Here is a 26,801-nt window from a genome sequence, read left to right as displayed (position 1 = left end):
CCCAACCCCCCCTCCTCCCCCCCCCAACCCCCCCTCCTCCCCCCCCCAACCCCCCTCCTCCCCCCCCAACCCCCCCTCCTCCCCCCCAACCCCCCCTCCTCCCCCCCCAACCACCCCTCCCCCCCCCCCAACCCCCCCGCCTCCCCCCCCCCCAACCCCCCCCTCCTCCCCCCCAACCCCCCCCTCCTCCCCCCCCCAACCCCCCCTCTTCCCCCCCCCAACCCCCCCCTCCTCCCCCCCCAACCCCCCCTCCTCCCCCCCCAACCCCCCCTCCTCCCCCCTCCTCCCCCCCCAACCCCCCCTCCTCCCCCCTCCTCCCCCCCCAACCCCCCCTCCTCCCCCCCCCCCAACCCCCCCTCCTCCCCCCCCCCCCCCAACCCCCCCTCCTCCCCCCCCCCCCCAACCCCCCCTCCTCCCCCCCCCCAACCCCCCCTCCTCCCCCCCCCCAACCCCCCCTCCTCCCCCCCCCCAACCCCCCCTCCTCCCCCCCCCCAACCCCCCCTCCTCCCCCCCCCAACCCCCCCTCCTCCCCCCCCCAACCCCCCTCCTCTCCCCCCCCAACCCCCCCTCCTCTCCCCCCCAACCCCCCCTCCTCTCCCCCCCCCCAACCCCCCCTCCTCCCCCCCCCCAACCCCCCCTCCTCCCCCCCCCAACCCCCCCTCCTCCCCCCCCCCCAACCCCCCCTCCTCCCCCCCCAACCCCCCCCCCCCTCCCCCCCCCTCCCCCCCCCAACCCCCCCTCCCTCCCCCCAACCCCCCCTCCTCCCCCCCCCAACCCCCCCTCCTCCCCCCCCCAACCCCCCCTCCTCCTCCCCCCCCCCAACCCCCCCTCCTCCTCCCCCCCCCCAACCCCCCTCCTCCTCCCCCCCCCAACCCCCCCTCCTCCTCCCCCCCCCCCAACCCCCCCTCCTCCCCCCCCCCAACCCCCCCTCCTCCCCCCCCCAACCCCCCAACCCCCCCTCCTCCCCCCCCCCAACCCCCCAACCCCCCCCTCCTCCCCCCCAACCCCCCCCTCCTCCTCCCCCCCAACCCCCCCTCCTCCCCCCCCCAACCCCCCCTCCTCCCCCCCCCCCAACCCCCCCCCTCCTCCCCCCCCCCAACCCCCCCTCCTCCCCCCCCCCCAACCCCCCCTCCTGCCCCCCCCCAACCCCCCCTCCTCCCCCCCCCCAACCCCCCCTCCTCCCCCCCCCCAACCCCCCCTCCTCCCCCCCCCCCAACCCCCCCAACCCCCCCTCCTCCCCCCCTCCTCCCCCCCCCCCAACCCCCCCTCCTCCCCCCCCCTCCCCCCCCAACCCCCCCTCCTCCCCCCCCCCCAACCCCCCCTCCTCCCCCCCCCCAACCCCCCCTCCTCCCCCCCCCCCAACCCCCCCTCCTCCCCCCCCCAACCCCCCCTCCTCCCCCCCCAACCCCCCTCCTCCCCCCCCCCCAACCCCCCCTCCTCCCCCCCCCAACCCCCCCTCCTCCCCCCCCCAACCCCCCCTCCTCCCCCCCCAACCCCCCCTCCTCCCCCCCTCCTCCCCCCCCCCACCCAACCCCCCCTCCTCTCCCCCCCCCCTCTCCCCCCCAACCCCCCCTACCCCCCCTCCTCCCCCCCCCAACCCCCCCTCCTCCCCCCCCCCCCAACCCCCCCTCCTCCCCCCCCCCAACCCCCCTCCTCCCCCCCCCCCCCAACCCCCCCTCCTCCCCCCCCCCCCCAACCCCCCCTCCTCCCCCCCCCCCCCCAACCCCCCCTCCTCCCCCCCCCCCCCAACCCCCCCTCCTCCCCCCCCCCCCCAACCCCCCCTCCTCCCCCCCCCCCCCCCAACCCCCCCTCCTCCCCCCCCCCCCCCAACCCCCCCTCCTCCCCCCCCCCCCAACCCCCCCTCCTCCCCCCCCCCCCAACCCCCCCTCCTCCCCCCCCCCAACCCCCCCTCCTCCCCCCCCCCCAACCCCCCCTCCTCCCCCCCCCCAACCCCCCCTCCTCCCCCCCCCCAACCCCCCCTCCTCCCCCCCCCCCCAACCCCCCCTCCTCCCCCCCCCCCCAACCCCCCCTCCTCCCCCCCCCCCCAACCCCCCCTCCTCCTCCCCCCCCCCAACCCCCCCTCCTCCCCCCCCCCTCCCCCCCCAACCTCCCCCCTCCCCCCCCAACCTCCCCCCTCCTCCCCCCCCCTCCCCCCCCCCTCCCCCCCCCCCCTCCCCCCCCCCCCCTCCCCCCCCCCTCCCCCCCCCAACCTCCCCCTCCTCCCCCCCCCAACCTCCCCCCTCCTCCCCCCCCCTCCCCCCCCAACCTCCCCCCCCAACCTCCCCCCTCCTCCCCCCCAACCTCCCCCCTCCTCCCCCCCAACCTCCCCCCTCCTCCCCCCCAACCTCCCCCCCCCCCCTCCCCCCCCCCTCCCCCCCCAACCTCCCCCTCCTCCCCCCCCCAACCTCCCCCCTCCTCCCCCCCCAACCTCCCCCCCCAACCTCCCCCTCCTCCCCCCCAACCTCCCCCCTCCTCCCCCCCAACCTCCCCCCTCCTCCCCCCCAACCTCCCCCCTCCTCCCCCCCAACCTCCCCCCCTCCTCCCCCCCCCAACCTCCCCCCTCCAACCCCCCCTCCAACCCCCCCTCCAACCCCCCTTCTCCCCCCTCCAACCCCCCCTTCTCCCCCCTCCAACCCCCCCTTCTCCCCCCTCTAACCCCCCCCCAACCCCCCCAACCCCCCCTCCAACCCCCCCAACCCCCCCTCCAACCCCCCCTCCAACCCCCCCTCCAACCCCCCCTCCAACCCCCCCAACCCCCCCTCCAACCCCCCCAACAACCCCCCCAACCCCCCCTCCAACCCCCCCTCCAACCCCCCCAACCCCCCCTCCAACCCCCCCAACCCCCCCTCCAACCCCCCCAACCCCCCCTCCAACCCCCCCAACCCCCCCTTCTCCCCCCCAACCCCCCCTTCTCCCCCCCCTTTAAAAACGTACTCAATTGACCAAGATTTTAGTCAACCGTCCTGATGGCTCCTTTATGTAGCGCAGGCAGTCTCAAATTCTGCTGTATAACGCTGCTGCACGAAATGCTCCCGGCGCTATGTAGATGCAAGTTGTTGTCTGGAACCTTGGTTCCATTGCATTGTGACGTGAGGGCGTGGGAGCGCAGGCGCGGCGGGGGCGCTCAGTAACGGTCCCCGGGGGAGGGATGAGGATGTGATCGTGGAGACAGACAGAGAGAGCGCGAGCGAACAGCGGCCGCAACACAGCCACGGGAGAGGAGGTACCGTGTGTCCGGCGTGGGGGCTGATAGGAGGAGGGAGTCAGGCTGGGGCTGACGAGCTGCTGAAACCGTTCAGCCGCCGGCGGGCCAGCTTCCCCCACCCCCCCGGGAGAGGAGGGGCCCGGCGACTCTGACTTGGCAACCGATCGGGGAGGTGGCGGAGTGCGGCCGGGCCCGGCCCAGAGCCAGTGCCGTCTCCCTGCCTGAGCTGGGCCGTCTGGAAACCCCCTGAGCGGCAGCATTTAAAGCTGCAAATCAGTATTTGGGTGGTGGGGGACACGCCACACATTTTATTACTCCCTTGAAGTTTTAGCAGCTCCATCAGTTCCACTAAAGCCCAGTATGGTGAATGGCTTTAATCAAATGAAAGGGATGGGATTTTTCTGATATGTTAAACAGGGGTTTCATGCAATGTAAAGGATTCTGACATGCAGCTTCTAAAATGGCTTATAACGTTATTATTTAGGACTGCTTTTTGGAAGTATTTTAGTTTCAAGGATGCTTTGTTTTTATATTGGGGAACAGTGCGATTCAAGATTACCGTGTCAATATGTAGCTGGCTCAGCATTGTGCTAGCATAGCGTTTTCCCACCCCACCAAATAAAAAAGGGGCAGGGCTAATGATTCAACTTAAAGAAAATACAACGCAACAGGTGCTTTTTGTTCTCTGTCAAGTATTTTCCGTTTATATATGTCTCAAACGGCTGGAATAGGCTCGTACTGATGTAACACTGGAAATTGTTTGCATAACCTATGCTCAGTTTTTTTCAAAATTGCAGTAAGTAACACTGATGATCAGCATTACATGTTGATCTAAAGTGAAGAACGCTAAACTAAGTTAATTATTTTCTAAAGTCTGCCTTCATTATTTTATAATCTGGAGTGTTTTATTTGGATATTTAGAATTATCCTGATCAATCTCCACGCATATTCATTGGATGTAGTGATAGAGCAAGATAATCCACAAAAATCACAACAGTATTTGATAAAACTCGTAAACCACCTTGTTAATTTTATTGCATAAAATTTAAACTACTTCAGATAAATGACAAATGGTGAGTTGAATTTGATTTTCACCTGGGTGTATCACCAACTAAACTTTACTCCCAAGAAGTTTATTTGAGTGGAAATTAGCAGCCCCCCATAGCTGTGCTGTGTTCTCCTCGTCAGCGGTTAAGGCAATTATTCAACTGCTTTATATTGAGCTGGAGGTGATGTTTGCACAGCTTTGCTGTTGATTAATTCCCATGATGTGAAAACACTCCGTTCCAAATAGCTTATCAAGACAATGCTTGGTCTGCATCTATACAACACTTTATTTGAAAATTGAAAGGAATGTTAGTGTAATGCTTGGTTACATAACTGAATGATCTTGAGCAATAAGCAATCATTCCTATGAATTAGTTGAAAGTCCAAACTTCATCTAAGCATGGACCAAGGAGGTTGCTGTAGATTGAATATGAAAATTTTATTCTGGCAGATGAACACTGCCATTGATCTGTTGAAAGACACTCCATAATTTCAGCTCAAATACTTAAATTTGGGGGAAATCAAGATAAGGCCGAAACAAATAAAATAGTTCTCCAAATCTTGATTCCACAGAAGCTAATGGCACTGGGTTCAGGGTTTCAAAAAGGAGCTGGCACCTACTCTGGTTTAAGCATCTTAAATGTTGCTGTCACTGATGTGGTCTTCAAGTTTTATTACGATTCCAGTCCAGACCCCAACAGTGGCTGGGATACTGGACCGAAACCCCAATACTTTAGTTTATTTTGCAAGACTGTGCGGAAAGAATACTTTGCTCCAGGAGTGATTGCACAAAGAAATAGGGGTTTGACATTTTAAAACCACAATATTAATCTATTTAACATCAAACCTGAAAATAGCTTACAATTAAACCCCTTAAACAAAACTACTTAATATAGTAAATACAATATCCTTAATCATTATCTCTATTCCCAATTAAACAACAAAGAAGGGGAAAAACCATGCCACTCTACAACCCAATGGCACAAAGTACTTTGTTTTCCAGACAGATTTGGCTCCCGTTTGAACCTCTGCAGACTCTGGCAGGATGTCTTCAAAAAGCTGTTTCAACTGGTTTGTTTCAGCTCCCCACCTGTCCTCAGACAAGCCTGCACTGCTTTAAATACTATTATTTTTAAAAAAAAACTACCCGACTGAGAGCAAAATATCTGAACACCACTCCAAAACTTTCTCAATGTCTGAATAGCTTAACTCCACCTCTCCCCAAGCTGAAAACAAATTAACTCTCCAAGCTAAAAACACATGAGGCTGGATTCTCTGATTTTGGGGCTATGTCCCCATGCCGGCGTGGGAATGGTGGCGTTTTCCGACAGAAAAAATGGCATAAAATGGCCACCAATTTCCTGTTTTGCCGGGGGCTAGCCGAAAGGCAGCGTGGAGCACCCGGCTCTAGCTGCTGACACGGGCCGGAGAATTTCCGGATCCGTGACTGCGCATGCGCACGGAGGCGGCCAGCAGCGGCTGTGCCGTGCTACATGGCGGCGGTCCCTCCCTCCCTTCGGACAACCCCCTACAGTGCCCCCAGCCCCTGATGAAGTCCCCTCCCCTGCCTGCTGATCGGCCCTCCCCCGACTGTGGCGGCACTGGACTGAGTCTGCAAGTTCTCGACGGATGAGACCACATGTGTCCCGTGTCGCCAGAAACTCGGCCTTTTGGGGGTGGAGCATTGGGGGGGGGCGGGCTTCAGGCAATGTCCTGAGGCCGTCGATATGAGTACGCCACTTTGGAGAGGGCAGAGCATCGTGAAAGCGGCGCCACTTTGATTCTCCGGCCGATCGCCGAACGTGATTTTGCCGTCAGCGACCGGAGAATCCAGCCCATGTACTCCCCATGGACTCTCTTCTCCCTCCCCCCACCCTCCCATCGCGGTCAAACAACAATGCATTAGCCCACACTTTTTACCCTGGTCAATTTCACCTCTGACTCCTAAAAAATTTCTGGTCTTGCAAAATAAGATTATTTTAAAAACATGACTACTGCAGCCAAACACCCTAACCTAGACTTTTAACCCTTAAATTGCCAAATGTTTATAATCCAATATATCTAAAATCCTGCATTCTTCACACCTTCCCCTTAAAAAAAATTAACCAGTAATGTAAACAGATGGCTTCTCTTCCCCAAACATTTTAACTCTCAACATTTCTCATGATTAAACAAAACATATAGTCGATAAAATACATATTATTTTACATTTTAAACATGCCAATGTAGACATGAATATAGTACATTTAGGTCTTTTCACTCTTCAAGTCGTGATAAAACATCGGTAATCACATTTTTTGTTCTTGCTACATGTAGAATTTTAATTTAAACATCTGAGTAGTCTTGCATTTTGATTTTTAAACTTGCCCTCAAACTTTAATAGATTATGGTCCATATATACAGTTGGCTACGATGTATTGTTACCAACATAAATGTCAAAATGTTGTAACATAAATACCTGTACCAAACTTCTTTTTGATGGTTGAATATTTATTTTGATGAATACTTAGTTTCCGAGAAAAATAACTGATAGGTCTTTCGATTCTTTTGTCTTCTCCCTGCAGTAGTACATCACCAATACCCACATCACTCCCATCAACTGCTGCCTTAAATGGCAAGGCATAATTATGTATCGTCAACACTGGTGCAGTGGTTAACACAATCTTCAGATTATAAAATTCCTCCTGACATTCCAGCATCCATTGAAATGTCTTGTGCTTTTTGAAAAGTTCAGTCAGTGGAGCAACCATGCTGCTGAAATTTGGCATGCATTTCCGGTATAAATCACTCATGCCCAGAAATCTCAGAACCTCTTTTGTCATTGATGGCATTGGAAACTCTCTAATAGCTTTCATTTTCACATTCCGTGTGGCCATCTGACCATGTCCAATTGTATGGCCTAGTGTGACTTGAGCTTTCGCAAATTCACATTTAGCCAAATTATCCAATCAATCCAACTTCCTGTAGTCGATCGAATAGTTCTTTCAACTGCTTTAAATGATCCATCCATGTTTGACTGAACATCAAATCTTCACTGTACTCTGCACAATTGTTTAGTCCATGAATGAACTTATTGGTTAGTCTTTGGAATGTTGCTGACGCATTGTTCATTCCAAATGGTCTGACTTTAAATTGATACAGACCATTTGGCAATACAAAAGCAGAAACATCCTTCACCCTGTCTGATAAAGGTACTTGTCAATAGCATTTAAGTAAGTCAAATTTGGGGCAGCATGGTGGCACAGTGGGTTAGCCCTGTTGTTACCTCACGGCACCGAGGTCCCAGGTTCGATCTCGGCTCTGGGTCACTGTCCGTGTGGAGTTTGCACATTCTCCCCGGGGGCAATTTACGTGGCCAATCCATCTACATTGCACATCTTTGGATTGAGGGGGCAAAACCCATGCAAACATGGGGAGAATGTTCAAACTCCACATGGACAGTGACCCAGGGCTGGGATTGAACCTGGGACCTCGGTGCCGTGAGGCAGCAGTGCTAACCACTGAGCCACCGTGCTGCCCTTTCTGCCAATTTCTTAATACCTCCTCATTATCCAATTTAATTTGAGGAATGTCAAATTCAGAATCATCTGAAATTATCTCCTTCCTAAGTTAAAATGACTAACACCTCCTTCGTTCCTTCTCTATCAAAATGCCTTTTGAGCATACTAACATGACACACATGAGTTTTCGTTCTGTGGCATTATTATCAAATAATTCACCTCACTCAATTTTCTTTCAATTTGATCCAGCCCCCAAATCTTGATTTTAATGGTTGACCTACCATTGGTAACAATACTAGCACTTTTTCCTCACTAACAAAACTGCAAATTTTTAATCTCTTATCTGCCTCTTTTTTCATCACATGTTGTGACAATTTTAAATGTTTCCTGGCCAATTCACCAGCCCTAGTTAATCTCTCCCTAACGTTTGACACCTAGCCCAACAATGTCTCCGAATACTGACTCATCAATTTAAGTGGTCCTCTCATCTTATGACCAAAAATCAGTTCAAATGGACTGAATTTAGTTGATTCATTAGGTGCATCCCTAATAGTATAAATGGAATTCCTTTATCCCAATCCTCTGGACAAATAGGCCCCCCAACACGGTCTTTGGAGTTTGATGCCATTTTCCTAATGTCCCTTGTGATTCCGGATGATGCGCCATTGAGTTAAATTGCTTTATTCCAAAGATATCCATAACTTCTTTGAATAACTTCGACATAAAATTGAATCCCTGATCTGATTGAATTTCATTTGGTAGTTCATATCTATTAAAACATTTGGTTAGCTCCTCTACAACCCTCTTGGATGTACGGTAGCAGCACGGTAGCACAAGTGATTAGCACTGGGGCTTCACAACGGCAAGGTATTAGGTTTGATTCCCTGCTGGGTCACTAGCTGTGCGGAGTCTGCACGTTCTCCCCATGTCTGCGTGGATTTCCTCCGGGTGCTCCGGTTTCCTCCCACAGTCCAAAGACGTGCAGGTTAGGTGGATTGGCCATGATAAATTGCCCTTAGTGACCAAAAAAAGGTTAGGAGGGGTTATTGGGTTACTGGGTTAGGGTAGAAGTGAGGGCTTAAGTGGGGCGGTGCAGACTCGATGGGCCGAATGGCCTCCTTCTGCACTGTAGGTTCTATGTAATTGAAAATCTGTAATGTAATGTTTCTTAGTTGAATTGCCATTTGAAATCTAGTAGACCATCCATTATGGTCAACAGAAACTGATTCCCACTTTTTGTTTTAGGCAGGGGTCCCACAATTAATTAGAACCATAGTAAAAGGTTCCTCAAATGCTGGAATGGGTATTAAAGATATTGGTTTGATTACCTGTGACATGTACAGCAAAATTCATCTACATTCTTGTGCAGTCCAGGCGAATTAAAATATTTATGTATTTTTCCTTGCGTTTTCCTAACGCCTAAATGACCCCGACTGGAACCCCATGGGCTACCTGCAAAACCTCCTTTCTATAACACACCGGTAATACTACTTGATGAATGTCTGCCCACTTCTCATCTGCTTGAACATGTAAAGGTCTCTATTTTCTCATTAATACATTACTTCTGATGTAATAACACTGGTGTACATTCAGATTCTTTTTCCATAGATGCTTTCTGATACAACTGCTTTATCTCTAAATCTTTCTGTTATAATTCAACCAATTTGCTTGGATTGGATTTGTTTATTGTCACGTGTACTGAGGGACAGTGAAAAGTATGTTTCTGCGAGCTGCACAAACCGATCATTAAATACATGAAAATAAATAAAATAGAAAGAAAATACCAAATAGGGCAACACAAGGTACTTGCTCGCTTCAATGTGAAGTAAAGATACTCGCTTCACCCACCACCTGCTCTTGTTCTTTACCAATCATCTAGTCAAACGTGGTTTCTGACAACTGAACCTCCACATCGGTACTCCTCAAGTTCTCTTCGTCCTGTCTCAACCTGTGGCTTTGTGATCTTGTCGCCACGCAATCAAGAAACACTCCAGGATATGCTCCTTGCAACACACCAGTTGTTTGACTTTCCACTGGCTTTCAACCACAGTAGGCTGCACTCCCACCTGCGATCCAGCCAAATCATTACCTAGGATAAATTGTATCCCTGAAAAAGGTAACTTTTCTATTACTCCTACCAACATCACTTCTTACCGGACTCTCTAACCTTACTGTACATAGTGACACACTGCTCCTCTGACCACTAATTCCACTAATTACCACCTCTCCAGCAATACTCCTTCCAAATTGCATAATTCCTGATCTCTCACCAATTAAGATTGACTTGCTCCTGTATCCCTTATTACCTTGTACACATGAGTAAACCTTCACAAATAAAATTCTGGCACCTGCTTATCCATCAACCTCTGAACCGGCTGTACACTGTTGCACCTCTTCCACTGGGACAATGATTTTTCTTCCCACTTTAATAAATTCCACTGGCTTATCCTGCTTCACTGAGTCTGTCTTCCCAGTACTTTTCTTACGCCATCAACACTGTCACTTCACATGTCCGAGTACAATGAGTAGCTTCCACACCCAGGAAAACTTTTGCAACTGAAAGAGCCATCTTTAGTCACTCCCGATTTATTCTCCAAAATCTGAAACAAAAAGCATCCATTCCACACACACTCACGGTCTTTAATAACTCCAAACCAAACAAGGAATTATGCTTAAGATCTGGATGAGCCCCCAAATTTATTACGATCCCAGACCAGACCCCAACAGTGGCTAGGATACTGGACCAAAACCCCAATATTTTAGTTTATTTTGTAAGGCTGTGCAGAAAGATTATTTTGCTCCAGGAGTGATTGCACAAAGAAATTGGGATTTGGTATTTAAAAACAAAACTTTATGACCACAATATTAAACTCTTTAACATCACACCTGGAAATCGCTTATGATTATTCCTTAAACTATACTATTCAACATATTAAATACAATACCCTTAATTACTATCTCTATTCCTAATTAAACAAGAAAAAAGGAAAGACACATATCTCTCTCAATCCTTCCTCCATCCAATGGCACAGAGCAATACTTGCTTGTTAGAACAGATTTATTAGAACCTCTGCAGACTGGCTGGATGTCTTCAAAAGGATGTTTCAACTGGTTTGTTTCAGCTTCCCCTTGTCCTCCGAGAAATCTGCACTGCAATTAGCATCCTGGGAATTAACATTGATTAGAAACTGAACTAGCCATATTAATACTGTGGCTACCAGGGCAGGTCAAAGGCTAGGAATCCTACAGCGAGAAACTCACCTCCTGGATTCCCAGCTTGTCCAACATCTACAAGGCACATGTCAGGAGAGTTATGGAATACACTCCATTTGCCAGGATAAGTGCAGTTCAAACAACACTCAAGAAGCTCGACACCATCCAGGACAAAGCAGCCAGCTTGATTGCTCCTCCTTCCACAAACATTCAAACCCTCCACCACAGACGAACAGTGGCAGCTGTGTGTACCATCTACACGATGCACTGCAGTAACTCACCAGAGTTCCTTGGCACCCTCCAAACTCATGACTGCCACCTAGAAGGACAAGAGCAGCATATACCTGGGAACCCACATACACCTGGGTTCCCCTCCACATTACTCACAACTCCGACTTGGGAAATCATAGATTATCATAGAATTTACAGTGCTGAAGGAGGCCATTCGGCCCATCGAGTCTGCACCGGCTCTTGGAAAGAGCACCCTACCCAAGGTCAACACCTACACCCTATCCCCATAACCCAGTGATCCCACCCAACATTAAGGGCAATTGTGGTTACTAAGGGCAATTTATCATGGCCAATCCACCTAACCTGCACATTTTTGGACTGTGGGAGGAAGCCGGAGCACCCGGAGGAAACCCACGCACACACGGGGAGGATGTGCAGACTCCGCACAGACAATGACCCAAGCCGGAATCGAACCTGGGACCCTGGAGCTGTGAAGCAATTGTGCTAACCACTGTGCTACCGTGCTGCCCCACAATGCTACCGTGCTGCCCCACAATGCTACCGTGCTGCCCCAGTGTATATCGCCTTTCCTTCACTGTCGTTGGGGCAACATCCTGGAATTCCCTCCCTAACAGCAGAGTGGGTATACCTAGACCTTAAGGACTGCAGCGATTCAAGAAGGCTACTCACCAACACCTGCTGAAGGTCAACTAGGGATGGGCAACAAATGCTGGCCTAACCAGCGACGCCCACACCCCGTAAATGAATTTAACAAAAAAAATGCTTTCAATGCTATTAATTGTTTTTTAACTATCCTACAGAGAGAGCAAAATACCATACTTGTGGTCTTAAGGGTTAGCCACATCAGAACTCAACTCCAAAGCTTTCTCAGAATATCTGTATACCTTGGCTCCACCCAGCAATGACATCATCTGCCCAGGCTGAAAACACATTGGGCGCGATTCTCCGGCCTCGTTACGCTCAAGCAGTGATGCTCGATCAATTACTGTAGAAGCGAGATTGGATGACAATTGAAGGCTTTATTGGACTAGATGGTGGTCTCACGTCATACAGTGGTAGAGGTTATGGTTGTACCCGTCGGTGGTACAGTGTTTTGCCTTCTTACATGTCACAACTATTTACAACATTCATTTTACATAACAGAATGAAGCAATTAGCCGATCGGGGGCCCTGGTCGTCCTTTGTGATTGTTGCAGTTTCGGCGGTGATGCAGGCGCCGGCTCGGGCATCCGTGACTCCAGGAGCGTGACTTTGGCTTCTTCGGTAGCTTCATCACCCCTGGGTGGGACCAGTGGAAGAACCGATCCACCTGGGAAGGGGGCAGCTGTGGGGTGCGCCGGTGAGAGGGAGGGTGGGGTTGGGGGCTGTGTGGGTGGGGATCCAGCGGGTGCCAGGTCCCGTAGGGAGACCGTATCCTGCCGGCCGTTGGGGTATACCACGTATGCGTACTGAGGGTTAGCATGAAGGAGGTGGACCCTCTCTACCAATGGGTCCGACTTGTGCGCCCGCACGTGTTTGAGGAGCAGAATGGGTCCAGGAGCTGCCAGCCAGGTTGGGAGCGAGATCCCAGAGGAGGACTTCCTAGGAAAGACAAGGTGACGTTCATAAGGTGTTTCGTTTGTCATGGTACACAGCAGTGATCGGATGGAGTGGAGTGAATCGGGAAGGACTTCCTGCCAGCGGGAGACTGGGAGATTCCTGGACCGTAGGGCCAGTAGGACGGTCTTCCAGACCGCTCCGTTCTCCCTCTCTACCTGTCCGTTTCCCCGGCGGTTATAACTGGTCGTCCTGCTCGAGGCGATGCCCTAGCTGAGCAGGAATTGACTCAGTTCATCACTCATGAAGGACGGCCCCCTATCGCTGTGTATGCAGGCGGAGAAACCGAACAGGGTAAAGATACTGTGGAGGGCTTTTATGACGATGGCTGCGGTCATATCAGAGCAGGGGATGGCGAATGGGAACCGGGAGTACTCGTCAATCACGTTTAGGAAGTAGGTGTTGCGGTCGGTGGAGGGGAGGGGCACTTTGAAGTCCATACTAAGGTGTTCAAAGGGCCGGGAAGCCTTTATCAGGTGCGCTTTCTCTGGCCTGTAGAAGTGCGGCTTGCACTCCGCGCAGATTTGGCAGGTCCTGGTGGCGGTCCTGACCTCCTCGAGGGAGTAGGGCAGGTTGCGGGTCTTGATAAAATGGAAGAATCGAGTGACCCCCCCCCCCCCCCCCCCCCGGGTGGCACAGGGGGGCCCGGAGTCGGTCCATTTGTGCGTTGGCACATGTGCCGCGGGTTAGGGCATCAGGAGGCTTGTTTAGCTTCCCGGGACGATACAAGATCTCATAGTTGTAGGTGTAGAGCTCGATGCTCCACTGTAAGATCTCATCGTTCTTTATCTTGCCCCGCTGTGCATTATCGAACATGAAAACAACCGACCGTTGGTCAGTGAGGAGCGTGAATCTCCTGCCGGCCAGGTAATGCCTCCAGTGCTGCACAGCTTCTACTATGGCCTGGGCTTCCTTTTCAACGGAGGAATGACGGATTTCTGAAGCATGGAGTATGCGTGAGAAGAAAGCCACGGGCCTACCCGCTTGATTGAGGGTGGCCGCCAGAGCTACGTCGGACGCGTCACTCTCGACTTGGAAGGAAAGGGATTCATCGATTGCGTGCATTGTGGCCTTTGCGATGTCCGCCTCTGCCGACAGCGGGAAATCAGAGGATTGGATTAGTGGGCGGGCCTTGTCCGCATAATTGGGGACCTACTGAGCGTAATATGAAAAAAATCCCAGGCAGCGTTTCAGGGCCTTGGGGCAGTGGGGGAGGGGAAACCCCATGAGGGGGCGCATGCATTCGGGATTTGGGCCTATGACTCCATCATGCACTACGTAGCCGAGGATGGCTAGACGGTCGGTGCTGAACACTCATTTGTCCTTGTTGTAGGTTAAGTTAAGGGTTTTTGTGGTATGGAGGAATTTGCGGAGGTTGGTGTCGTGGCCGCAGATGGTGATGTTGTCGAGGTACGGAAAGGTGGCCCAGCAAACCGTACCGGTCAACCATTCGGTTCATCTCCCGTTGGAAGACCGAGACTCCATTTGTGACACCGAAGGGAGCCCTTAGGAAGTGGTAGAACCGCCCATTTGCTTTGAATGCAGTGTACTTGCGGTCGCCCGGGCAGATGGGGAGCTGGTGGTAGGCGGATTTGAGATCCACCGTGGAAAAGACCTTGTATTGTGCAATCTGATTGACCAAATCAGACGTGGGGGAGAGGGTACGTGTCGAGCTGCGTATACCTGTTGATGGTCTGACTATAATCGATGATCATCCTGTGCTTCTCCCCGGTCTTTACAACCACTACTTGAGCTCTCCAGGGGCTGTTGCTAGCCTCGATAATACCTTCCTTCAGTAGACGCTGAACTTCTGACCTAATGAAAGTCCGGTCCTGGGCACTGTACCGTCTGCTCCTGGTGGTGACGGGTTTGCAATCCAGGGTGAGGTTCGCAAAAAGGGAAGGCGGGTCGACCTTGAGGGTCGCGAGGCTGCAGACAGTGAGTGGGGGGGGTATAGGTCCGCCAAATTTAACGGTTAAGCTCTGGAGGTTGCATTGGAAGTCCAATCCCAGGAGCGTGGCAGCGCAGAGGTGAGGGAGGACGTAGAATCGCAAATTTTTAAATTCTCTTCCCTGGACCGTGAGGTTCGCTACACAGAACCCCTTGATCTCTACAAAGTGAGACCCGGAGGCCAGGGAGATTCTTTGGTTAACTGGGTGGAAAGGAAGAGGACAGCGCCTTTCCGTGTTAGGGTGTGAAGCTCTCTGGGCTCCCGTAGTCGATCAGGCAGGATGTTTTGCACCCGTGGATGAGCACGGTCGTCGTCGCGGTTGAGAGCTTTCGGGGCCGAGACTGGTCCAGGGTCACCGAGGCGAGTCATGATAAAAGTTGAAGATTTTCCTCGGGCGGTGTGTGGTCATCCGAATCGGGGTCCTGAGACTCCAGCCAAGATGGCGCCGCCCACGGGTCGCACATGGCTGGGGGTGGGCAAGATGGCGGCGCCCATGCATCGCACGTGGTCCCTGGGGAACAAGATGGCGGGGCCCGCACGTAGCTCGGGATAATGAAGATGGTCCGCACGTGGCCCATGGAGAGAGTTGTGGTGACGGCACCAGTTCGCGCCCGGAGACACTGGCGACCGCCCGGGCCTGGCATACTGCCACGAAATGGCCCTTTTTGCCACCACCTTTGCAGGTGGAGGAGCGGGCTGGGCAGCACAGCCAGGGGTGCTTGGCTTGCCCGCAAAAATAACAGCAGGCCCCCCCCGGTGTTGCCTGGTAGCCGCGCGGCACAAACTTGTGGGGGGATGGGGGATGCATCGGGGTCGGCCGCCGGTGGGTTCCACGCTGCCCAAGGGGCTGCCGCGCGGTCAGGGATGTCCGCGCGGGCGTTTCGGGAGGCCACATCCAGGGAGTTAGTAAAGGCCCGTGCCTCCTTGAGGCCTCCTGTTTTGGAGGACAGCATACCTGCAACGAATGCGTCCCGGATTAAAAGTTCTCGGTGGTCGCTGGCTGAAACTTGCGGGCAGTCACAGTTCCTACCTAGTACCAGGAGCGCGCGGTAGAATTCATCCAGCGATTTCCCCAGGGATTTGTCACCTTGTCGCTAGCAGATGTCGGGCGTAAACCTGGTTTACTAGGCGAATGTCGTGTCCTTTCAACAGGGCCATCGCGGCCTCGAAATCGTCCGCATCCTCGATGAGGCTGCAGATCTCTGGGCTCACCCTCGAGTGGAGAACTTGCATCTTCTGGTCCTCCATGGGTGCAGTTGTGGCCGTCCTGAGGTACCCGTTGAAGCACGCCAGCCAGTGTTTGAAGGTTGCAGACACTATGGCTTGATTTGGAGCTCCATTCTTTAAAATCTAGTCCAATAAATTGATGCTCGATCAATGACTCCAGAAGCAAGATTGGATGACAGTTGAAGGCTTTATTGGACTAGATGTTTCCCCCAGCAGCGCAGGTACAGAATGCAGCTGCTAGGGAGACACAGACTCTTATACTCCGCCTTACTGGGCGGAACCAGCAGGCAGGCTTCACCAATGATCTTCCTGTCTCAGGTACCTCCCACACCAATGATCTTACAGCCTCAACCTAGGTACCGTAATACCCCTAATGCCGACTACCACAAGCAGGTGGTCATGCTGGCGCCGATTTGTACACCTTTTGAAAAACGTGAACCTGGCGGAAGGGCTATTGTGGGGAGCCGAGGAAGTGAGTAGTAATCTTTGATCACAGGTAAAGAACTCAGGGGTGCTGGGCTTCCTGCCCCTGTGCTCAGCGGGGTTGGGCCATGCCGCTTTGTCCCGTTAGCTGACTGAGATATGGCCACATCAGAGGGAGCTGGTGGCCATCGTTGCCACTCCATGGACAGGTCCGGGTTGGCACAGTGCCCCCTCCTCCCAGACGGTGCCCATAGAGCCCTGGGTTCACCTTGGGATGGAAAGGTAGTTGGTTTGAGCCCTGGCCCCCATGGTCTGCACCATCGTGTCAGTGCTCTCAGCGATGCTCCTCAGTGTCTTGGACATGCTCTGCAGCGCCTTGGCAATATCCACCTGCAACTGGGACAAGCTCCACAGCGCCTTGGCCATGCTCATCTATCCTGCAGAACCTCCTCAAGATCAGCCTGGTACTGGTTGACATCACCCAGCAAGGCAGACATTCTGCCGCCAACCTCAGCCATGGCCGTCATCGCCTTGGACGCCTTCACTAATGGTGCACCAGGCTCTCTACTGTGGTCTCCATCCGAGCAATGTTGGTTGGTCTTGGTGCCACGCTTTGCCGGCGACATCTCCTGCGCCCGTGGCCTCTGGGACTCCTCCAAGCTGCTGTGGATCTGCTGGAGTGACACTGACATGTCCCCCTGAATATCCTGACTGCTTCCTCTCGTCTCCATCAGCTGCGAGTAATCTGTTCCACAGGCTCAGCATCAGGCTTGGACCCAGCTGGGTCCAGGGATCGAGAAGCCCTTCGACTGCTGTCTTGCCTGGGGGTTCCTGCCTCCACCTGATGTACATCAGCAGCAGTGTGGTGCACATCAGATTGCAACCCGAAGCCTGTCCACTAACGTTTCCCACCGAGGCGTGTGTCTCTACACTGTTGGAGCGTGGGATGACAACTGTGCTGCGAATATTATGGTGGCATCCTCGGAGCTCTCCTCCGAAATGGTCTCCTGGGAGGCTGGAGAGGGGGCCGCCCGGGATTGGCTGGCTCTGTCGGCTGGAGGACCTGCGGAAGAATGGACATGTGGTCAGTGGGAGGGATGGGTCAGTCAGTTGGGCAATAGCAACTAACGTGTGACAGGTCCTCCGGGTGGAGCCCAGTGGTTCCTCTCCCCTGCGACGTCCACCAGCCTCCGTGTGGGTGACCGCTTTGTCCTCGGCCACCACATCGCTCACCTCCAGGGCCTGCTCCTCAAAGGTGGTGAGGGTTCTTGGGTCTGGCACACCTCCACTAGTCAGGGCCCTTTCCTGACGATGGCGGGAGTGTCTTCCCTGAGGAAACACAGAGGGCATCATAAGCCACACGTGTGGTTCACAATGGCTGGGGCGGTTTGAAGGGGGACAGGGGTGGAGGGAGGGTTGGGGGTTGCATGGCTTAGTTGTGGCATGGATGCTCCTGTGGGGGGCTGCTGCCCGTTGTAGGTCAAGGACCTTTTTTTTGACACTGGAGGCCAGTCTACCTGGTCACGCTCCCGACTCTCAGAGCTGCCGCTACCTCGTCCCAGACTGCACTGGCTGCCGTGTGGCTAGCTCTCCGGGAACCTTGGGACCAGGACATCCCTCCTGGCCTCCACTGTGTGTAGGAGCTTCCCTAGGTCAGCGTCCCAAACCTTGGGCTGGTGTCCTCGGCGCCATTGTTGCGAGCTGGCTGGGATTGGCTGAGCAAGTGCAGCTTAACCTTGTTAACGGGGGACTGGTGAGAGTGGTGTCGGGGAACCCGATCCTCAGCGCCGTAGGCAACAGTGCTAACCACTGCCACTGTGCCACCTGATTATTTTAAAAACATGACTACTGCAGTCAAACACACTACAACCCAGGCTTTTAACCCTTAAATTGCCAAATGTTTATAAACCAATATATCTAAAATCTTATCCTGCATTCGTCATAGTTGACAATATCATGCCTATTCATAAGAAATAACCATTCTGAGATTCCGGGTGCGGCTATGCAGAGCTAGGTCGCATATTCGGCAGTTCCGGCTTGGAACGGACTTTTGGGCTCTTTTACAGGGCCACCACGGCATTTGTTTGCCATTTCCCGGTGTGGGAAGAAGACTGCAGCATTCCCCTGACGGTGTCCCCCAGGAATGTTGTGTCTTTTGGCTGCCAGACCCGGCAGAAACAGTGAAGGATTTGGCTTGATCTGCAGCAATAGACAGGCCTCTTCCAGCATGCAGGCGGGGGAAGGGCAAGCTTAAAACTGCAATCTGACTTGACTCTATCAAAGGTGAATTCTAGCAGCAGAGGGAACAACTGTGAAAGGATCTACCAAGGCCATTGAAGAGGCGGTGACGAGGCTTCTGGTGGCGGCCATGGAGGAGGAGGTCGCGCATTCGGCAGCTCCCGTCTGGAACCGACTCTCGGACCTTTTTCAGGAGTTTCCATAGACTTTTTGGGGCAGACTGGTGAAGCAAGCACTGCCAACTTCTATGAAACGGACCAGAAGTGTAACGGCCAAAGGAGCAGCACTGGAGCAACGGGAGAAGCGAGGGAAAGAAAACAAAATGGCGGCGGCCAGGGACAAAGGGGAGCTGCAGGAGTTCATCAAGCACTGCTTCGAGGAGCAGCGCGAGGAGATATTGGGCCTATGCTTTCGGCAATTGAAGGACTTGGGATCACGCAGAAGGCCCACGAAGCTAAGATCCAGGAGGTACAGAAAAGAGTCAGTCAGAACGAGGATGAGCTCGTGGGCCTGGCGGTGAGAGTGGAGCAGAACGAGGCGCTACACGAGGTGGGCGGGAAGACTCGAAGACCTGGAGAACCGGTCGAGGAGAAAGAATCTGCGAATCCTGGGTCTCCCGGAGGGAGTGGAGGGGGCTGATGCTGGGGCATACGCAAGCACGATGCTCGAGACGATGATGGGCACGAAGGCCCCTTCGAGGCCGCTGGAGTTGGACGGGGCACATCGGGTGCTGGCGAAGAAGCCCCAGGCAAATGAGCCGCCAAGGGCGATGGTGGTGAGGTTCCACCGGTTCACGGACAGAGAGTGGGTCCTGAGATGGGCCAAGAAGGAGCGGAGCAGTAAGTGGGACAATGCAGAGATCCGAATATACCCGGACTGGAGCACGGAGGTTGCAAAGCGGAGAGCGGGTTTCAACCGGGCCAATGCGGCGTTGTACCGGAAAGAAGTGAGGAGGTGTGGACCTTTGTACAAGCCGAAAAGTTGGACTAACTGAGGGTTTGTGAGGGTGGGGGGGATGTTTTGGGGTTTGATGTGTGATGGTTGTTGTATATAGGGGGTCAATTACGCGCAGGAAATGTTACATGGGCTGGGGGAGAGAGACAAGGCCGCGACAGGAGCTGCGCCAGAGGGGGCGGAGCGGGCTTTGAAAAGCACGGGGTTTTTTCCCGCGCGCGGGAAGAAAGGTGGGAAGGGGAACGAAGGAATGCATATGGATTGGGAGACTCCCACGCGGGGAGGTCAATGGGACGGCGGGGGAAGCCGGGGTCAGCAGGCGTCAGCTGACTTACGGGAGTGACATGGGGGGAGCAAAAAAACTAGACAGGGGTCTAGCGGGGGGGGGAGGGGAGGGGGGAGGAAAGGGTTGCTGCTGCACTGGCCGAAAGGGAATGGGAGACAGAAGAGGTGGTCGGGACGGGGGTCCCCCCTCATGGGGACTGGAGGGTGAGGGAGGCGTGGACACGGGACTGGCCCAGAAAAGGAGATGGCTAGTCGGGGGTGGGGGGGGGGGGGGGGTGCGAGAGCCCCTCCAATCCGGCTGATAACGTGGAATGTGAGGGGCCTGAATGGGCCGTTGAAGAGGGCTCGAGTGTTCGCGCACTTAAAGGGACTGAAGGCGGACGTGGCCATGCTCCAAGAGACACATCTGAAGGTGGCGGACCCGGTCAGGTTAAGAAAGGGATGGGTCGGACAGGTATTCCACTCGGGACTGGACGCGAAGAATAGAGGGGTGGCAATATTGGTGGGGAAGCGGGTGTCATTTGAGGCCAAGACTATTGTAGCGGACAATGGAGGGCGATATGTAATGGTGAGCGGTAGGCTGCAAGGGACGTGGGTGGTGTTGGTAAACGTATACGCCCCGAACTGGGATGATGCAGGATTCATGAAGCGCATGTTGGGACGCATTCCGGACCTGGAGATGGGAGGCCTGATAATGGGAGGGGACTTCAATACAGTGTTGGATCCAGCACTGGACCGCTCCAAATCAAGGACTGGAAAGAGGCCGGCGGCGGCCAAGGTACTTAGGGAGTTTATGGATCAGATTGGGGGAGTGGACCCATGGCGGTTTGCAAGGCCGCAGGCCAGGGAATTTTCTTTCTTCTCCCATGTACACAAAGCCTACTCCCGGATAGATTTCTTTGTTCTGGGTAGGGCGCTCATCCCGAGGATGGAGGGGACGGAGTATTCGGCTATAGCCGTTTCGGACCATGCCCCGCGCTGGTTGGAACTGGAGCTGGGAGAGGAGAGGGACCAACGGCCGTTGTGGCGGCTGGATGTGGGACTGCTGGCGGACGAGGTGGTGTGTGGGAAGGCGAGGGGGTGTATCGAAAGGTACTTGGAGGCCAACGACAACGGGGAGGTGGGGGTGGTATGGGAGGCGTTGAAGGCGGTGATCAGGGGAGAGCTAATTTCCATTAGGGCTCATAGGGAGAAGACAGAGGGTATGGAAAGGGAGAGGTTAGTGGGGGAGATTTTGAGAGTGGACAGGAGATACGCAGAGGCCCCGGAGGAAAGATTACTTGGGGAAAGACGACGGCTCCAGACGGAGTTTGACCTGTTGACCACGGAAGGCGGAGGCACAGTGGAGGAAAGCGCAGGGGGCGACCTACGTGTATGGGGAAAAGGCTAGTCGGATGCTGGCACACGAGCTCCGTAAGAGGATGGCAGCGAGGGAAATAGGGGGAGTCAAAGATGGAAGGGGAGCCACGGTTCGGAGTGCGACGAAAATAAACAAGGTATTCAAGGCCTTTTATGAAGAGCTGTACAGATCCCAGCCCCCAGCGGGGGAAGAGGGGATGAGACGATTCCTAGATCAGCTGAGATTCCCGAGGGTGGAGGAGCAAGAGGTGGCAAGAGGTGGCTGGTTTGGGGGCACCAATTGGGTTGGAGGAGCTGAGCAAGGGTTTGGGGAGCATGCAGGCGGGGAAGGCCCTGGGACCGGATGGATTCCCGGTGGAGTTCTACAGGAGGTACGCAGACCTGTTGGCCCCGCTACTGGTGAGGACCTTTAATGAGGCAAGAGAGGAGGGGACCCTGCCCCCGACAATGTCGGAAGCGACAATTTCTTTGATCCTAAAGCGGGACAAGGACCCACTGCAATGTGGATCGTACAGGCCGATCTCGCTCCTCACTGTGGATGCAAAGTTGCTGGCAAAAGTGCTGGCCACGAGGATCGAGGACTGTGTCCCTGGGGTAATCCACGAGGACCAGACGGGATTTGTAAAGGGCAGGCAACTAAACACCATGTGCGGCGGCTCTTAAACGTGATAATGATGCCATCGGAGGAGGGAGAGGCGGAGATAGTGGCAGCTATGGATGCGGAGAAGGCCTTTGACCGAGTAGAGTGGGAGTACGTCTGGGAGGTGCTGCGTAGGTTTGGGTTCGGGGTAGGGTTTATCAATTGGATTAAGCTCCTTTCCAGAGCCCCGATGGCGAGTGTAGTGACGAACCGGCGGAGGTTGGAGTACTTTTGACTGTACCGAGGGACGAGGCAGGGGTGCCCTCTGTCCCCCCCCTGTTGTTCGCATTGGCAATCGAACCATTGGCCATGTCATTGAGGGAGTCTAATAAATGGAGGGGGGTGGTCCGAGGGGGAGAAGAGCATCGGGTGTCGCTATATGCGGATGACCTGTTGCTGTACGTGGCGGATCCAATGGAGGGGATGGTGGAGGTCATGCAGTCTCTAAGGGAGTTTGGGGAGTTTTCAGGCTATAAGCTCAATGTAGGGAAGAGTGAGCTCTTTTTTTTTTTATTAAATATTTTATTGAAAATTTTTGGTCAACCAACACAGTACATTGTGCATCCTTTACACAATATTATAACAACACAAATAACAATGACCTATTTTATAAACAAAAAATGAATAAATAATAAATAACAAAAATGAAAACTAGCCCTAATTGGCAACTGCCTTATCACAAGTAACACTCTCCAAAAATATAATTTAACAGTCCAATATGTAATTATCTGTAGCAACGACCTATACATACTATACAGTATATATTAACAACCCTGAGAGTCCTTCTGGTTCCTCCTCCCCCCCCCGATCCTGGGCTGCTGCTGCTGCCTTCTTTTTCCCATTCCGTCTATCTTTCTGCGAGGTATTCGACGAACGGTTGCCACCGCCTGGTGAACCCTTGAGCCGACCCCCTTAGGACGAACTTAATCCGCTCTAGCTTTATAAACCCCGCCATGTCATTTATCCAGGTCTCCACCCCCGGGGGCTTGGCTTCTTTCCACATTAACAATATCCTGCGCCGGGCTACTAGGGACGCAAAGGCCAAAACATCGGCCTCTCTCGCCTCCTGCACTCCCGGCTCTTGTGCAACCCCAAATATAGCCAACCCCCAGCTTGGTTCGACCCGGACTCCTCCTACTTTTGAAAGCACCTTTGTCACCCCCATCCAAAACCCCTGTAGTGCCGGGCATGACCAAAACATATGGGTATGATTCGCTGGGCTTCTCGAGCACCTCGCACACCTATCCTCCACCCCAAAAAATTTACTGAGCCGTGCTCCAGTCATATGTGCCCTGTGTAATACCTTAAACTGAATCAGGCTTAGCCTGGCACACGAGGGCGACGAGTTTACCCTGCTTAGGGCATCTGCCCACAGCCCCTCCTCGATCTCCTCCCCCAGCTCTTCTTCCCATTTCCCTTTTAGTTCATCTACCATAGTCTCCCCTTCGTCCCTCATTTCCCTATATATATCTGACACCTTACCATCCCCCACCCATGTCTTTGAGATCACTCTGTCCTGCACCTCTTGTGTCGGGAGCTGCGGGAATTCCCTCACCTGTTGCCTCGCAAAAGCCCTCAGTTGCATATACCTGAATGCATTCCCATGGGGCAACCCATATTTCTCGGTCAGCGCTCCCAGACTCGCGAACTTCCCATCCACAAACAGATCTTTCAGTTGCGTTATTCCTGCTCTTTGCCACATTCCATATCCCCCATCCATTCCCCCCGGGGCAAACCTATGGTTGTTTCTTATCGTGGACCCCCCCAAGGCTCCAGTCTTTCCCCTATGCCGTCTCCACTGTCCCCAAATCTTCAGTGTAGCCACCACTTGTGGTGTAGTTCCTCGGTGAGAACGGCAATGGGGCTGTCACCATAGCCTGTAGGCTAGTCCCCCTACAGGACGCCCTCTCTAATCTCTTCCACGCCGCTCCCTCCTCCTCTCCCATCCACTTACTCACCATTGAAATATTAGCGGCCCAATAATACTCACTTAGGCTCGGTAGTGCCAGCCCCCCCTATCCCTGCTACGCTGTTAAGAATCCCTTCCTCACTCTCGGGGTCTTCCCGGCCCACACAAAACCCATGATGCTCTTTTCAATCCTTTTAAAAAAAAGCCTTCGTGATCACCACCGGGAGGCACTGAAACACAAAGAGGAATCTCGGGAGGACCACCATCTTAACCGCCTGCACCCTCCCTGCCATTGACAGGGATACCATATCCCATCTCTTGAAATCCTCCTCCATCTGTTCCACCAACCGCGTTAAATTTAACCTATGCAATGTGCCCCAATTCTTAGCTATCTGGATCCCCAGGTAACGAAAGTCCCTTGTTACCTTCCTCAGCGGTAGGTCCTCTATTTCTCTACTCTGCTCCCCTGGATGCACCACAAACAACTCACTTTTCCCCATGTTCAATTTATACCCTGAAAAATCCCCAAACTCCCCAAGTATCCGCATTATTTCTGGCATCCCCTCCGCCGGGTCCGCCACGTATAGTAGCAAATCGTCCGCATACAAAGATACCCGGTGCTCTTCTCCTCCCCTAAGTACTCCCCTCCACTTCTTGGAACCCCTCAACGCTATCGCCAGGGGCTCAATCGCCAGTGCAAACAATAATGGGGACAGAGGGCATCCCTGCCTTGTCCCTCTATGGAGCCGAAAATATGCAGATCCCCGTCCATTCGTGACCACGCTCGCCACTGGGGCCCTATACAACAGCTGCACCCATCTAACATACCCCTCTCCAAAACCAAATCTCCTCAACACCTCCCACAAATAATCCCACTCCACTCTATCAAATGCTTTCTCGGCATCCATCGCCACTACTATCTCCGTTTCTCCCTCTGGTGGGGCCATCATCATTACCCCTAACAACCTCCGTATATTCGTGTTCAGCTGTCTCCCCTTCACAAACTCAGTTTGGTCCTCGTGGACCACCCCTGGGACACATTCCTCTATTCTCATTGCCATTACCTTGGCCAGGACCTTGGCATCTACATTTAGGAGGGAAATAGGTCTATAGGACCCGCATTGTAGCGGGTCCTTTTCCTTCTTTAAGAGAAGCGATATCGTTGCTTCAGACATAGTCGGGGGCAGTTGTCCCCTTTCCTTTGCCTCATTAAAGGTCCTCGTCAGTACCGGGGCGAGCAAGTCCACATATTTTCTATAGAATTCGACCGGGAATCCATCCGGTCCCGGGGCCTTTCCCGCCTGCATGCTCCTAATTCCTTTCACCACTTCTTCTACCTCGATCTGTGCTCCCAGTCCCACCCTTTCCTGCTCTTCCACCTTGGGAAATTCCAGCCGATCCAAGAAGCCCATCATTCTCTCCCTCCCATCCGGGGGTTGAGCTTCATATAATTTTTTATAAAATGTCTTGAACACTCCATTCACTCTCTCCGCTCCCCGCTCCATCTCTCCTTCCTCATCCCTCACTCCCCCTATTTCCCTCGCTGCTCCCCTTTTCCTCAATTGGTGTGCCAGCAACCTGCTCGCCTTCTCCCCATATTCGTACTGTACACCCTGTGCCTTCCTCCATTGTGCCTCTGCAGTGCCTGTAGTCAGCAAGTCAAATTCTACATGTAGCCTTTGCCTTTCCCTGTACCGTCCCTCCTCCGGTGCTTCCGCATATTGTCTGTCCACCCTCAAAAGTTCTTGCAGCAACCGCTCCCGTTCCTTACTCTCCTGCTTCCCTTTATGTGCCCTTATTGATATCAGCTCCCCTCTAACCACTGCCTTCAACGCCTCCCAGACCACTCCCACCTGGACCTCCCCATTATCATTGAGTTCCAAGTACTTTTCAATGCACCCCCTCACCCTTATGTCCATTCTCCAGGGTGGGCGCCCTCCTGTTTCCTCCCCTATCTCCAAGTCCACCCAGTGTGGAGCGTGATCCGAAATGGCTATAGCCGTATACTCCGTTCCCCTCACCTTCGGGATCAATGCCCTACCCAGCACAAAAAAGTCTATTCGCGAGTAGATTTTATGGACATAGGAGAAAAACGAGAACTCCTTACTCCTAGGTCTGCTAAATCTCCACGGGTCTACACCTCCCATCTGCTCCATAAAATCTTTAAGTACCTTGGCTGCTGCCGGCCTCCTTCCAGTCCTGGACTTCGACCTATCCAGCCCTGGTTCCAACACCGTATTAAAATCTCCCCCCATTATCAGCTTTCCCATCTCTAGGTCCGGAATGCGTCCTAGCATCCGCCTCATAAAATTGGCATCATCCCAGTTCGGGGCATATACGTTTACCAAAACCACCGTCTCCCCCTGTAGTTTGCCACTCACCATCACGTATCTGCCCCCGTTATCCGCCACTATAGTCTTTGCCTCGAACATTACCCGCTTCCCCACTAATATAGCCACCCCCCTGTTTTTCGCATCTAGCCCCGAATGGAACACCTGCCCCACCCATCCTTTGCGTAGCCTAACCTGGTCTATCAGTTTCAGGTGCGTTTCCTGTAACATAACCACATCTGCCTTAAGTTTCTTAAGGTGTGCGAGTACCCGTGCCCTCTTTATCGGCCCGTTCAGCCCTCTCACGTTCCACGTGATCAGCCGAGTTGGGGGGCTTCCTACCCCCCCCCCTTGTCGATTAGCCATCACCTTTTTCCAGCTCCTCACCCGGTTCCCACGCAGCTGTATCTCCCCCAGGCGGTGCCCCCCCGCCCACCCATCCTCTCCCATACCAGCTCCCCCCTCCCCAGCAGCAGCAACCCAGTAATTCCCCCCTCCCACCCCCCCCCCCCCCCCCCCGCTAGATCCCCCGCTAGCGTAATTACTCCCCCATGTTGCTCCCAGAAGTCAGCAAACTCTGGCTGACCTCGGCTTCCCCCCGTGACCTCAGCTCGCACCGTGCGACGCCCCCTCCTTCCTGCTTCTCTATTCCCGCCATGATTATCATAGCGC

At 54.0% G+C, this 26,801-nt stretch overlaps 1 protein-coding gene across 5 annotated transcripts in view; it reads left to right on the top strand.

Annotated features, from left to right (window-relative positions):
- The first annotated feature begins 3,123 nt into the window (after positions 1-3,123).
- LOC140410741 (nuclear receptor coactivator 7-like) overlaps positions 3,124-26,801 on the top strand; it is a 186,315-nt gene continuing 162,637 nt past the window's right edge. For all 5 annotated transcript variants that reach the window (XM_072499254.1, XM_072499253.1, XM_072499259.1 and 2 more), the window contains exon 1: positions 3,124-3,223. The gene's annotated coding sequence lies outside the window, so the exon portion shown is untranslated. The remainder of the gene's footprint in view (positions 3,224-26,801) is intronic.

Source organism: Scyliorhinus torazame, chromosome 4 (assembly GCF_047496885.1).
Source record: "Scyliorhinus torazame isolate Kashiwa2021f chromosome 4, sScyTor2.1, whole genome shotgun sequence".
Classification (NCBI taxonomy): Eukaryota; Metazoa; Chordata; class Chondrichthyes; order Carcharhiniformes; family Scyliorhinidae; genus Scyliorhinus; species Scyliorhinus torazame.
Note: the sequence above shows the minus strand (reverse complement) of the source record. Positions and strands in the feature narration are given on the sequence as shown.